Raw genomic sequence first — 15,886 nt, 5'->3', positions numbered from 1 at the left:
TAAAGATGAAGACTTTATTAAATATTTTAAAAAGGAATGGACTTCATATTTAGACTTTAATGACACTCCCGGAATATCTGCTTCTGTTCTATGGGAAGCAGGGAAAGCTGTGATGAGGTGTAAAATAATTTCTTTCTCATCACACAAAAAGAAAGAAGAAAACAAATATATTCAGGAATTAGAAAAAACCATCAAATCACTAGAAGAAGCCTACGCGTGCGACCAAGATCAGGAAACATTGAACAAAATACGCAAGACAAAACTAGAATTAAATGAAACTATTAATAAAAAAACACAATTCCTTATACAAAGACTTCGCTTGCAGAATTTTGAACACAGTAACAAATCAGGTCGATTTCTAGCTAACCAGTTAAAAATAAAGAAAGAAAAAAACAACTATATGTGCTGCTAAAGATTTATCGGGGAACACAATATATGACCCTGGAAGAATAAACAACATTTTTAGGGATTTCTATGAAACTTTATACTCACCACAAATAAACCCATCTAAAAATGAAATTGACCTGTTTCTTGACAACTTTACTCTTCCAAAATTACTAGACAGTCAAGCAATGGAACTGGATTCGCCACTGACGCCAAGTGAATTCCAGGAAGCCCTGATAAGTATGCCCAATAATAAGGCTCCAGGTCCAGACGGCTTCCCTGCAGAATTCTACAAAGAATTCTGGACAATTCTGGCACCAGTATTCCACGGAATGTTGCAGGAAATCGAGGAAAATGGCAGACTACCACCAAACATGAATTCTGCCAACATTAGTCTCCTGCTAAAACCAGGCAAAGACCCTTTATTTCCCTCAAGCTATCGTCCAATTTCTCTTTTAAATGTAGACCTTAAAATAATCTGCAAAGCTCTCTCAAAGAGATTAGAGAAAATAACCCCCCTCTTAATTCATCCTGACCAAACTGGTTTCATAAAAGGTCGGCACTCCTCAACAAACACTCGTAGATTACTTAATTTAATAGACTACTCATACAATAAAAACATCGAAACCATAATATTATCTCTAGATGCAGAAAAAGCATTTGACAGAGTTAACTGGAAATTTTTATTCGCAACTTTACACAAATTTGGTTTTGGAAACTCTTTCATAAACTGGATAAGAATATTATACAATTCCCCAACAGCTCGTATCAGAACAAATGACCAGACATCCTCCAGCTTCTGTCTCCTGAGGGGCACCAGACAGGGATGCCCACTCTCTCCTTCACTTTTTGCAATTTTTATCGAACCTCTAGCAGCAGCATTTAGACAGGCTACAACAATTAAGGGCATAAAATGTAAGAACATAGAACATAAAATCAGTCTCTATGCAGATGATGTGTTGCTTTTTCTGCAAAACACACAAACCAACCTCTCTGAGGTAATTACTCTAATAAACTGGTTTTCAAGAGTTTCAGATTATTCAATTAACTGGCCAAAATCTACAGTTCTCCCCATTAACTGCTCCTTCCATAATACTTCCTCTGCCCCACTGCAATCCGGAACTATTAAATATTTAGGTATTAATGTTTCTCCTAAGCTTTCAGACTTAACTAAATTAAACCACATCCCACTTCTAAAGAAAGTAGAAGGCGATCTGACTAGATGGAAATCTTTACCCATATCACTCATGGGAAGGGTCGCCACTATAAAAATGATGATCTTGCCAAAAATAAATTACTTATTTTTGATGATCCCTAACAAACCATCACAAGATTGGTTCAGATCTCTGGATTCATATATTTCCAAATTCCTTTGGAAAGATAAACCCCCGCATATCAGCTTAAAAATGCTACAAAAAAAAGGGATAGAGGAGGATTAGAACTGCCTAATTTTCACCAATACTTCTTAGCCAACAGGCTTCAGTTCATCTCGGAATTGTTAAAACATACCTTCTTAGATGAGCCCTGGCTAGATGTTGAACAGGCACTATGCAAGGATCTAGAGATTTCAGACCTACCATTTATTAGCTCAAACATCAAAAGACATGAATGCTTTAAAAGTATCAACATCAGCTTTTCTCTGACAGCATGGTGGGAGTTTCTAAAAATAACGAAGTCTTCATTAATCCCATGCAAACGTACACCTATCTGGAATAACCCTGACATATTACAAAACAATAATATGATTAATTTCCCAGAATGGAGTTGTAAAGGAATTAAACACTTAGAACATACATTAGAGGGAACAGAATTTATTCCATTTGACAGACTAGTTGCACAATATGGGATCAACAAGAAAAGATTTTTAGAATATCAACAAATTAAATCCATAATAAAAAAGAAATTTAACCTCAGTCAAGTTGAATTACAAACACCACCAAGTGCGGCACATTTCCTTACTCTTAAATCCCCCAAATTATTATCTAAAATATACAGAACACTTTCTAAATTAGATGAATCAATATCGCTTCCTATTGCAAAGTGGGAAGCAGATTTATCAGTCAGTTTAGACCAAAACTTCTGGTCTCAGGTATGCTTAAAAACCTTTAAATTGATTAAAAATCCCAGTCTGCAATTAATACAATACAAAATACTACATAGAGTGCAGTATACAGGTCATCGGATGTTCAAGATAGGCTTTACATCTTCCAACAACTGCTCACACTGTCAAGGCAATACACCAGACAATTACATTCACGCTCTTTGGTTCTGTCCACCAGTGCAGAAGTTTTGGCGCGAGATATGTGAAGACTTATCAAAATGTCTGAAATGTAACATTCCAACTTCCCCCTTAGTGTGTTTGTTGGGCAGCTTAGATAATGTCACTTCAGAAAAGAATATCGCCCATATGGTTTTCACTGCCCTATGCATAGCCAAGAAAACTGTCCTCATGAACTGGAAAAATAAAAACAATCTTAATTCTAACCAATATAGAAATTATCTATTAGATTACATTAGTCTTGATACAGCCTCGGCCACCACATCAGATCAATTGCTCTGGGCTCCTTTGATCAGCTCCATCACCTAGTGGGGGTGGGGGGGGTCATAGTTAGGTCCCGCCTTCACTGTTGTGATTGGTGTGGGGGTAGGGACAGGCTTAGGGCGTCGGGGGGTTCCCCGGAGGCATCTTCCTTGGGGGGCTCAACCCGGGGTAGCGGTCATGTCCGGTTGGGGGCTCTTCTGGCTCTCAGGTGACTGTTTCCTCGTGGCTGCGTGCAGCGGGGCTAAGGGAGGGTCTTTGCTGACGGACGTGGGTTACTGACCTGGTAGCCTGGCTGCCCCTGGGTGGGTCCGGGATGGGCGTGAGGTTCTGGGGGCGCTCCGTCTCTGGGCTGGGGCCCTGGCCGGGCCTCGGGGCCTTGGATCCTGGTTGGTGTGTTGCCGGGGTTGAGGGCGGGTGGGTGCATGGGGGCCCATCCCTGGCGCAGGGTGCCGCTGGTGCGTCGAGCCACCTGGGGGGCTCTTCAACTGGTGGGGGAGATTGTCACACCTTGCAGGAGCTTTCCTCTCCTCAGGAACTCTCTGCAGGAGGGGGAGATACAGGAGAGGTGGAGGAAGATCTCAGCCTGGGTGTCTATTGTCTCATGTAGTCTGGAAGATGAGTGGATGGTGGGGTGGGTGCAGTTTTCTCTGTGGTGGGGTTGGGTGGACTGTCCCGGGGCTGGGGGGCGCTGCTGCGCTGGGTCCCGGTCTGGATGGGCCTGGGCCCCCTTTCCCTGGCGGGTCGCGGAGTATGGGAGTGCCTACTGGGGTCAGCGGGGGAGCTGGCCCCGGGTAGGGGTCACCTGCCCCTCCCTTCCTTCGCTCCCCATCTCCAGCTGCCTCCCTCTTCCCGCTCCACCACAACCACCCACACATGCAGGGCCTTGGAGTAGGGGTATGTCACCAGGGTGCAGAGGAGGCTACCCCCCACCCCTCTGTCCCCTTCTGGCTGCCTCTGCCTCAATTTTATCCCACATCTTAGACAATCACATTACTCACACTCTCATTACACATACATATAGGATCTTGGGGGTGGGCACGATACACGGAGTCTAAATTACCATCAGGGTTGTACACCTCACCCCTGGCGTCGTTGCCCACCTCTCAATTTTAAATACACGTGCGACATTGAGGGCTAGCAGGAGGGACTATGCGCTTACCTGCTCCTCTCTGGCAGGTAGCTCCATGCCCTCCTGGGTTTTAAATGCACCTTAGAACACACATGCATCAACACTACAAAGATGCGGGTGGAGGGAGGCTTGGAGTCTTCTCTCACCCCCATTCTCTGCGGCCTGCTGGAGCGGGGGGGGCTAGGAGGAGTTGGCCGTCCGACTGCAGTCTGGAGTGTGGGGCCTCCCTGCTGCTGCGGAGTCGGGGCGGTCTGCCTCTCCCCACCACAGGGAAAAGGGTAACACCACCTGGGTCTGGGTGCAGTTCCCCCCTCCAGGGGCAAGGGTACCTAGACCTGGTTCGTAGAGTACGCTTGGGGAGTGTGTACAGCGTCTCTTTATGTCCCAACCACATTGGTTGAGTGTGGAGTAAGTGCATATGAGAGCATGAGGGTGGGAATGGATGTTTGTGTCTGTGTGTTCCTGTATGTCTGTGTCTATATGTCAGGTTGGGTATCAGACGCCACATCTCTGGGGACATCTCAGGCCCTCCAAGGTTTGGAGGCCTATCTCCACCACCACCATTTCCCCTGCCGGTGGCGGACTCCCTCAGGTGTCGGTGCATTGGTGGTTCTTTGTGTTTGGGGGTGGGCATCCGGGTACACACCGGCTCACTCCTTGGCGGCCGCTTATCGGGGCCTGGAGCCTGGGGCTCGCTCGGGCCACTTCGAAGGTGGGGTGCCCCCGGCCTCTCAGCCTGGGGCTCGGTCACTCAGGCACGGCTGGCTGCCGGCGGAGCTCACGGGCGCGTCACTGCAACTCCCCCTGGCTTCTGCTCCGCGGCTGCTGAGTGAGCCCTCATCTGGGACTCTCCTCAGCTCTTACTGGGACAGTGGCGCGGCTGCCCCTCTGTTGGTCTTCCTTGGTCTCTTGTGCTCTGGGAGCCTCTGGATGTCTGGAGGTTTGATCTCCTCCATACCGGCTTCATACCCTGGAGGACAGGGCTGTGGCTCCCCACACTCCCTAGCAGATCGTTACATGGAGAAACCTTTGGAATGCAAGCATGCTGATCCACACAGGTATGCACACAGGTGTACACACGGATATTCACAGACGCGGACTACAGCTTTCTTGGCTGCTGCCTCAAAGCACATTGTGCGCTGTTTATCTTGCGTGCTGCACAATATCGTTTATTATTTAGTAACTATTGATATCTATGGCTAGCTAGTTTATTGTGATTGTGCTGTTTTTTTTATTATATTGCTCTTTGTTGTTTGCTTTCTCTTCTGTTTTTTTCCCTCCATACAGGTGACCCAGGTGTTTTATTTGTTTGTGTTTTTTTTTTTTCTTTCTTCCACCCCTTCTCACCGTCTCTTCTCCCCTTTGGTTTTCTTTCTCTCCCTCTCTTTCTTTCATTCTTTCTCCCTGTCCTATCCCCCAGTCATGTCTGTCCCATTTGTAGCAACTGAAAATAAAATAAATTCATATTTATAATAGAGATGGACCGATCCGATATTACGTATCGGTATCGGTCCGATACTGACCTAAATTACTGGATCGGATATCGGAGAAAAATAAAAAAAATGTAATCCGATCCATTAAATATCACGAAAGCACCTCACAAAACTTGCAACACGCCGTAACTCGCCTCAGAACGTTAGCACGTCGGAGCAGTATGCATCACGTGATAGAGCGGCTGTGGCATGCGGGACCGTCGGTGGTCTGGATAGCATGTGGAGCTTCGCTAGCAACCTGGCATTTCATCTCCGACAAAGTTATCCCCGAGAGAAGTGAAGCAAGTGTGTAAGTCCATCTCTGAATGTTTGTAAAGCTTTCCCAAGTTAAGCTTAACAAGCGACTGCCTCTCGCTCTCCGGCTGCTACTTCAATCGTGAAACTGCTCAATGATCAGCTGATCGGCTTTTCTGTCGCGAGTCCGTCTCTCTTGTTTGTTTTTGGCCCACTTTGCACCAGAAAGAGGAAACCAGCGGCTGAACAACAGCAGCACGTTTAAGCTTGATAAGCTGTTGTTACAATTTATTTAATATTACTTTCTACACCAGGATCTTTTTCTATGTAGCTGACGGCTGGTAACTGTGCAGGGGCGAATCTAGCAAAGTTTAACCAGGGGGGCATTAACTGGGAAAAGGGGGCACAAAGACATACTTTTCTTTCTTATTCTCATTTAAAATGTCTAGCTTTTAATAAATAATTATCTGACACCCAAAGTTTTAATTTGATGTAAAATGAATAGAAGTCAATTACTGTATATAGTGACTATTAAGTCTAATATATATACCCTAGTAAGCTATAGTACTTTTTCCTTTGGGAAGGTACCATCTGTGCAGTCTGCAATTTTGTTGAAGAAAGATGTTGAATCTATTTAATATTTCTTGAAAAATAATTCTGTGCATTTTTTTTCACACTGCATCAAATTAAGGTTGATTACGTCGATTAAGCATCATGAGGTGGAGCGTGAGGGGTGGTTACCTATTTTTTATTTATTTATTTTTGTTGTTGCTGGGAGTTGGAACCCTATTAGTTAGGTTGCTTAATATTTACGCTAAGTACTCTTTAAAATACCAGAATAGGGAGGATGGTGTAGGTTTAAGTTTATTAAACCTCCAACTTGTTTTATTCCATACGTTATCCATCTGTGCTTGGTGCCAAGGCTGAGATAAACGAGGAGTTATCTCATAAAGATGAACAAACAGTACTCCAAGAACAGACAAAGCCCAGCAGAAACCTTGAGGAGGAGCTCCATTTGCCCCCACCCGGGAAGAGCCTCAGAAAGGCAAGAAAAGGGGTCCCTATTTGCCTCCAACTCTCTCAACAACACCAACGACCAGGACAAGGGACCACAACCTTCCCCAGTCCCCCAAACCCCTGACAGGCCATCACCCTCCTCCCCCTCCCTTTCTCCCTCCCCCCCACATCTGAAATTCACTGAGGAGATGATGGAGCGGGTCAATGCTGGGCTCAGATCTTCCCCCCGTCCCAATCCCTTTTTGTCCCCCATAAACCCCCCACCAGAGCGGCCAAAGGTTCGCCATCGAGCCCCACCCTCAACAGAGCAATCGAAGTCACATTGCCCAGCCTCGCCCCCCTTAGTTCCTCCTTACCACCTTCACGCTCTGTCTCCGCAGTCTGATGTGTGATGTGTGAAGGGTCCGGGCTATGAGGATTATGGCAGTGGTGACTTTTCCCAGGAGAAGCTGGGACCCTGTTTACTAGAAGGTTTTCTGTACTTTTAGGTGACAGAAGGAGACATGTGGCCTGGTCAAAACACAGAGAGCTGCACTCTAAAAGATCTTTAAACATAGTAAACATACCTTGTGTGCCACAGACTGCTCCCAAACACGAGGGGACAAGTAATGCCTCTAAAACACTTAAGTTGGCTTTATTAAACGTTAGATCTTTAGCTGGGAAAACATTTTTAATTAATGATTTAATCACTGAGCACAGCCTTGATTTTATGTTTTTAACTGAAACTTGGTTGGACCAAAGTAACAGTGGAGCTGTTCTCATCGAGACGACCCCTCCTAACTACAGTTTTATCAGTGAGGCCAGGGTGAGCAGGAGAGGAGGAGGGGTTGCTGTCTTATTTAATGAATCATTTCAATGTAAGCAGCTATCTCCTGGAAGTTTTCAGTCTTTTGAATATGTGGCTTTACAGCTGAAGGCCCCATCCAAAGTTGTGTTTCTTAATGTTTACAGGCCTCCCAAATACTGCACAGACTTTTTTAATGACCTCAGTGAACTGCTGTCTGTGATCTGTGTTGATTTCGACTGTGTAATTATTGTTGGGGATTTTAACATCCATGTGGACAACCCTCAGGACAAAGGGACTAAAGACCTGAGTAACACTCTGGGCAACTTTGGGCTGACTCAGCATGTAACAGAGGCCACACATAATAGAGGACACACTCTTGACCTACTGATCTCCAAAGGCCTGAGCATTTCAAAGGTTACTGTGTCTGATGTGGGCCTGTCTGATCATTACTGTGTTTTCTTTGAAAGTAAAATCTCAGCCCACACAAATATATCAACAACAGTGATCACAAAACGGTGTATAACTGAACACAGTAGTGCAATTTTTAACCAGGTCTTCCCATTAACACCTGACCTGCCCAGAGGGTCAGTCAATGAGCTCGTCAATAGCTTCAATGCTAACATGTTAAATGTAATGGACACTATTGCTCCCATTAAGGTGAAGGTTATCTCTGGAAGGAAAAAGTCTCCATGGAGAAACTCCACACTGGTGAAAAATGAAAAAAGAGAGTGTAGGAAAGCTGAGCGCAGATGGAGAAAAACAAACCTCCAGGTTCATTATGACATTTATAAAGAGAAACTTCACAATTATAATTTACAACTGAGGAGTGCAAGGAGGTCCTACTTCTCTGACATCATCACTAAAAACAGCCATAATGCTCGGGTCTTATTTTCTACAGTTGACAGGCTAACAAACCCACCTGTGCCAGTGGCAGCTGAACTTCATTCGACCATGGCCTGCAATGACTTTGCCAAATTCTTCACAGAAAAAATCCAAAAAATTAGACAAGCAATTGGTACATCAACAGCAGATCCAGGATATGTACTGTGTCCACCAAAAAACTGTTTAAACACCATGAAACAGTTTCAACCTATTAACAGCAAAGACCTGAGGACATCTTAGGTCAACTGAACTCCTCCTCCTGCTGTTTAGATGTCCTGCCAACAAGTTTTTTCAAAAAGGTCTCAAAGACTTTAGAGTCAGACCTGTTACAGATCGTCAACTTTTCTTTATTATCTGGTGTGTTTCCAGAATCACTAAAAACTGCTGTAATCAAACCTATACTGAAAAAGGACAATCTTGACAAGACACAAATGAACAACTACAGGCCGATCTCAAATCTCCCATTTTTAAGTAAGATCATTGAAAAAGCAGTTTCTCAACAGCTCAATTACTTCTTAAAACAGAATAATTGCTACGATGCCTTCCAGTCAGGTTTTAGACAGAACCACAGCACTGAAACCGCTCTGACCAAAGTGTTTAATGACATATGTCTGAATACAGACAGTGGAAAAATGTCAGTCCTAGTTTTACTGGATCTCAGTGCAGCATTTGATACAGTTGACCACAACATATTACTCAAACGACTGGAGAACTGGACAGGTCTTTCAGGAACTGTACTAAACTGGTTCAAAACATACTTAGAAAACAGGAAATACTTTGTATCAATAGGTAACTTCACATCTGAGCAGACAAGTATCACATGTGGAGTTCCCCAAGGTTCCATCTTGGGACCCCTTCTGTTTAACATTTACATGCTCCCACTGGCACAGATTATAAACAACAACAAAATAAACTATCACAGCTATGCAGATGACACACAAATATATATCACAATGTCACCAGGAGACCAAGGCCCTGTGCATGCTCTTGGTAAATGCATTGAGGAAATCAATGACTGGTTGTGCCACAATTTTCTCCAGCTAAACAAAAACAAAACTGAGGTAATAGTCTTTGGCGCCAAAGAAAAACGATTACAGGTCACCAGAGAACTTCAATCTATACATCTAAAAACCACAAACCAGGCGAGAAATGTGGGTGTAGTGATGGATGCAGACCTAAACTTAGAAAAACACATTAAGACAATAACAAAGTCAGCTTACTATCACCTCAAGAATATTTCAAGGATAAAAGATCTGATGTCTCAACAGGACCTGGAAAAACTAGTCCATGCATTCATCTTTAGTAGGCTTGATTACTGTAACAGCATCTTTACAGGTCTACCTAAAAAAATCAGTCAGACAACTACAGCTCATTCAGAACTCTGCTGCTCGAGTCCTCACTAAGACCAAAAAAGTGGACCACATCAGTCCAGCTCTGAGGTCTTTACACTGGCTGCCTGTCCGTCAGAGGATAGACTTTAAAGTTCTGATGCTGGTCTATAAAGCTCTGAATGGTTTAGGACCAAAATACATCAATGACCTCCTGACCCAGTATGAGCCTTCCAGATCCCTCAGGTCATCTGGATCCGGTCTTTTATCAGTTCCCAGAGTCAGAACCAGACACGGAGAAGCTGCATTCAGCTTTTATGCTCCTTATATCTGGAACAAACTCCCAGAAAGCCTCAGATCAGCTGAAACACTCAGTTTATTTAAATCCAGGTTGAAGACTCACCTGTTCTCAGCTGCATTTGAATAAAGCACCAAATCCACACTTTAAGCTTAAATTTCAAAACTTACATTTAACTACTGATTTTATCTACTGTTCTGATTTTATCTGTTTTGATTTTATATACTGTTTTGTTTGTTTGTTTGTTAATTAGTTAGTTAGTTTATTTGCTTGTTTTAATCAATTTTAAATCATGCTTTTTATTTGTTTCTGTTCCTAATGTCTCTGTAAAGCACTTTGAATCACCTTGTTGTTGAATTGTGCTATACAAATAAACTTGCCTTGCCTATTAGATTGATCAGTATTGCTGAACTATGAAATATTTTTTTTGTATACAGGTATAACAGAATAGTTTTAGTGTAGTTGTTGTTTTAAACTTGATTATGAACTTGCAGACTTTCAAAATGCAGCAAGATATTTAAAAAACAGTTTTGTTGATTAAAAAACACTATATCGGATTCATATCAGTATCGGCAGATATCCAAATTTATGATATCGGTATCGGACATAAAAAAGTGGTATCGTGCCATCTCTAATTTATAATAAAGGTCAATCAAATGGACCAATATGGCAAGGCCATGATGATCCACTTGGTAAAATAAATCCGCTTGGCATTTTTCTTGGCCTTAAGACAACAATTCTGATGGCTAAAGACCCAACGGGACAAAAAAAATAAATAAATAAAAGATCTGGTGTTTGGAACTATTTTGGTTTTCATGTGACGTATGACCCTGAAGGTAAGCGTGTCATGGACTAAAGTAAAACAGTATGTTGGATGTGCCACGCAATGCTCAATTACATGGGTGGGAACTAGTGTGTTAGCGCAGTTGGCTCGTTAACGTGTTGGCCGTCTAGCCCCACGCACGGGGCGATCAGGGGTAGCTCGTTAACGGAGATTTGCCGTGTTGTGGTGTTAACATCATTTCAACGAGATTAACGCTGACAGCACTAGTGGGAACACAACGAATATGACTGCACATTTACGCCGACATCATCCTAGTGCAAAGACAAGTGGAAGCAGACAAAAACAACAAGCATGCATGCTACAAACTTTACCCGAGTCATTTAGACAGCCGTTAGCACATGATTTTCCTTATGGGGACCTGATATGTTTAATATTGTGGCGAGCTCAGACAAGGAGGAGACTGAGGTGTCGTTTGGTCTTGCTTCCCGTGAGCTAGCCAGGGAGCACAGCCGTTTATTAACATCTGCAGAAGAACACTGCCGCTAGCTAACTGCTCAGCGCGGCAACCGCACAGCAACAACAACACACAGGGCGCCCTCTGACCCCGGAAGGACACACCATCGCAGCGAGAGGGCGTCACCCGTCACTATGGCAACATAAACAAAACATAACTGTACAAACAGAACCCCGACCAGCCCTGACCCGCTACATAGCCCCAACCTAAGGGGTCAGTCGTCCCCGACGACCCCATTACCCCACACAAAGTCCTGCAAATGTCCAGGTGCCTTCTTTTGGCGCACCAGCCGGTCACGACCGGCGGGGGGAAAGTCACTCGGGTCAGAACATGGGGTGCCACCATCATCCCACTTCTGACACCAATGTGGCGAGCTCAGACAAGGAGGAGACGGAGGTGTCGTTTGGTCTTGCTTCCCGTGAGCTAGCCAGGGAGCACAGCCGTTTATTGACATCTGCCGAAGAACACTGCCGCTAGCTAACTGCTCAGCGCGGCAACCGCACAGCAACAACAACACACAGGGCGCCCTCTGACCCCGGAAGGACACACCGTCGCAGTGAGAGGGCGTCACCCGTCACTATGGCAACATAAACAAAACATAACTGTACAAACAGAATCCCGAACAGCCCTGACCCGCTACAATATGCTGCTGAGAATATAGCCCAGAAGAAGCGTATAGTATAGCTTTTATTTTGGAAAGAGCCATTTCTCTGTAATAAACTCTCTTTTCCAAAGATGAGTGATTCCTCAATCAGATACAGGGCTTGCAAAATTGCTAGTCCGATGTCCTGGGGCTAGCGATTTTTCCAGTCGGGCTACCAAAATCTATCTCTTCCCTGCCCGTCGGGCTATTGTAGGAAGGAAAAATATATGTCAATGCTTTTGCATTCTTTCAGAAATGTAGCTGGGTAATTATGTCATTGGCATCGGTGAGCCACTGTCAATATGTGACATATTGAAATCGCGTTTGAATTTGCGCTTGTTTTTTGCTTTCACTTTGCAATCGCGCGAACTGTGTATAGAGAGCGACAGCACTGATCTGTGAGTGGTGATAATTTGTGCACCAATTCCTCTGACATCATCTTATCAATCGTTAGCTTACTATGCAAACATGACAAGTGAAATCTCCCGCAGCTTAAACATGTGAGAGGTTGATCGCGCAGATAATCACTGAGCGTTATGTGTGTGTGTGTGTGTGTAAAAGCAGCAGGATATATATTTTAGTTCTGCTGAGCCAAATAAGACAGGTCAGGGTGAAGAAGTGACAGCCAAAGAAAAGTTTACCACAAAACGGAAAAGTTATGACAAATCAGACTATAAGGCAAAAAGAAAGTGCAGCTTTATGGTTTCATGGACAAAAGAATTTCTGTGGCTGCAATATGATGAGCTATATAACCGGGGCTGCACATAAGTGGTCCGCAGGTGTGCATTCGCTGTCAAAAAAAAAAAAAAAAAAAAAAAACGCGCACAAGATATGAAGTTGCAATGCGTGTTTGCATACATACAGTGGGGCAAAAAAGTATTTAGTCAGCGACCGATTGTGCAAGTTCCCCCACCTAAAATGATGACAGAGGTCAGTAATTTGCACCAGAGGTACACTTCAACTGTGAAAGACAGAATGTGAAAAAAAAATCCATGAATTCACATGGTAGGATTTGTAAAGAATTTATTCGTAAATCAGGGTGGAAAATAAGTATTTGGTCACCTCAAACAAGGAAAATCTCTGACTCTCACAGACCTGTAACGTCTTCTGTAAGAAGCTTTTCTGTCCCCCACTCGTTACCTGTATGAATGGCACCTGTTTGAACTCATCATCTGTATAAAAGACACCTGTCCACAGCCTCAAACAGTCAGACTCCAAACTCCGCCATGGCCAAGACCAAAGAGCTTTCGAAGGACACCAGGAAAAGTATTGTAGACCTGCACCAGACTGGGAAGAGTGAATCTACAATAGGCAAGCAGCTTGGTGTGAAGAAATCAACTGTGGGAGCAATCATCAGAAAATGGAAGACATACAAGACCACTGATAATCTCCCTCGATCTGGGGCTCCACGCAAGATCTCATCCCGTGGGGTCAAAATGATCATGAGAACGGTGAGCAAAGATCCCAGAACCACACGGGGGGACCTGGTGAATGACCTGCAGAGAGCTGGGACCAAAGTAACAAAGGTCACCATCAGTAACACACTACAACGGCAGGGAATCAAATTCCGCAGTGCCAGACGTGTTCCGCTGCTGAAGCCAGTGCATGTCCAAGCCCGTCTGAAGTTTGCCAGAGAGCACATGGATGATACAGCAGAGGATTGGGAGAATGTCATGTGGTCAGATGAAACCAAAGTAGAACTTTTGGTATAAACTCAACTCGTCGTGTTTGGAGGACGAAGAATACTGAGTTGCATCCCAAGAACACCATACCTACTGTGAAGCATGGGGGTGGAAACATCATGCTATGGGGCTGTTTTTCTGCCAAGGGGACAGGACGACTGATCCGTGTTAAGGACAGAATGAATGGGGCCATGTATCGTGAGATTTTGAGCCAAAACCTCCTTCCATCAGTGAGAACTTTGAAGATGAAACGAGGCTGGGTCTTCCAACATGACAATGATCCAAAACACACCGCCCGGGCAACAAAGGAGTGGCTCCGTAAGAAGCATTTGAAAGTCCTGGAGTGGCCTAGCCAGTCTCCAGACCTCAACCCCATAGAAAATCTGTGGCGGGAGTTGAAAGTCCGTGTTGCTCGGCGACAACCCCAAAACATCACTGCTCTCGAGAAGATCTGCATGGAGGAATGGGCCAAAATACCAGCTACTGTGTGTGCAAACCTGGTAAAGACCTATAGTAAACGTTTGACCTCTGTTATTGCCAACAAAGGTTATGTTACAAAGTATTGAGTTGTATTTTTGTTATTGACCAAATACTTATTTTCCACCCTGATTTACGAATAAATTCTTTACAAATCCTACCATGTGGATTCATGGATTTTTTTTTCACATTCTGTCTCTCACAGTTGAAGTGTACCTCTGGTGCAAATTACTGACCTCTGTCGTCATTTTAGGTGGGGGAACTTGCACAATCGGTGGCTGACTAAATACTTTTTTGCCCCACTGTAAGATTTTCTGGAGGAGGACAGACATTTGTTTAGAACTCTTAAAGATGTCGAAGAAGCAAGCTCCTTTAAGCAATTACTTTGGTGTTCCTCCACCTCCAAAGAAATGTCAGAAGGAGTCCGAACCACAAAAGAAGCACGTATTCTCGGAAAAGTGGTTGCAGGAGATGAGCTGGCTTCAAACAAATGATGAACGCACAGAGATGTGGTGCGGAATGTGCCGTGAAAATCCCACTCTAGCGGACAAAAACACTGCCTTTTATATGGACGCAAACGCGCGCTGCAACTTCTTATCTGGTGCGTGTCTTTTATTTTGACAGCGAATGCGCACATCCGGACCACTTATGTGGACCCGTGTAAATAACATAATGTTCTGCCGGGTGTGTCGTTGGTTTTCTTTCAATTGCTGAGTCAACAAGCGCCTTTGTTACTGGGACCAGTCATTCTAAGAAAGGCCCCCATTAGAACCCATGAGAAATGCAAGAAATGCATTATTGCTCAGTCTGCAATATCTTTCCCAGAACAAACACCAATTGCAAATAACATACTAAAAATAAACCTGAAAAAATCTGTTTAGAACAGCGTACTATGTTGCAAAGAGTGAACTACCACTGGCACAATTTAGCAGTCTTTGCAAAGTTCAAAAAGCAAATGGCCTTGATCTTGGTTCCACTTGTTCTTACCCGTGACTTCAGTGGAAATTTCAAATTCAGGATCTGACACAGACTGATTCATGTCCTACACAGTTCTTACAAGTTCATAGAAATTTCTGTTCAATTAGAACCAAGTATTTGAGTTGATGATTGTAATTTTTATACAATGTTGTAATTTGTTTTTCAACAATTTTTTCAACAATATTGTAAAGGAAACAAAACATCAATCAAAAAATTGCTTTCTTTTTTATTCGGGCTACTTACATTTATTTTGGGCTACCAAAAACTGAAGAGTCCCTGCCCGAAGGGCTACCAGGGATTTTGAAATTTTGAGAGCCCTGAGATATATTTATTTTTTAAATTACTTTTGTTTCAGCAACATTAAATTTAAAAACTGTACTTTTGAGTTAAAATATATATTTACAAGTTTAATAAATGACAAATTAAAAAGGCATGAACATTTTTTGTATCGAAAAAATATCGAACCGTGACACCAAAGCATCGAACCGAACCGAACCGTGAATTTTGTGTATCGTTGCACCCCTAATAAATACATACCTTACAGTAGCTGCACTTGTAGAGTCTCTTTCTGGTGTGGATCTGTTGGTGTCGTCTCAGGTGATGTGGAGATTTAAAAGTCTTCTCACACAGGTCACATTCATAAGGTCTCTCCTCAGTGTGGGTAAACATGTGTCGTTGTAAGACTGCGTCTGTTGTAAACTGTTTGCCACACTG

General features: G+C 43.7%; 1 long non-coding RNA gene across 1 annotated transcript in view; it reads right to left on the bottom strand.

Annotated features, from left to right (window-relative positions):
- Nucleotides 1–15,886, bottom strand: part of LOC146679680 (uncharacterized) — a 246,169-nt gene that overhangs the window by 143,834 nt on the left and 86,449 nt on the right. The gene's annotated exons all lie outside the window — the stretch shown is intronic.

Source organism: Copadichromis virginalis, unplaced genomic scaffold (genome assembly GCF_057382275.1).
Source record: "Copadichromis virginalis isolate Kocher_CV1m ecotype Utaka unplaced genomic scaffold, C_Virginalis_male_GT1.1 unmapped_scaffold_1, whole genome shotgun sequence".
Lineage (NCBI taxonomy): Eukaryota > Metazoa > Chordata > Actinopteri > Cichliformes > Cichlidae > Copadichromis > Copadichromis virginalis.
The sequence above is the reverse complement of the archived record's forward strand: the minus strand, read 5'-3'. Positions and strand labels throughout refer to the sequence as shown.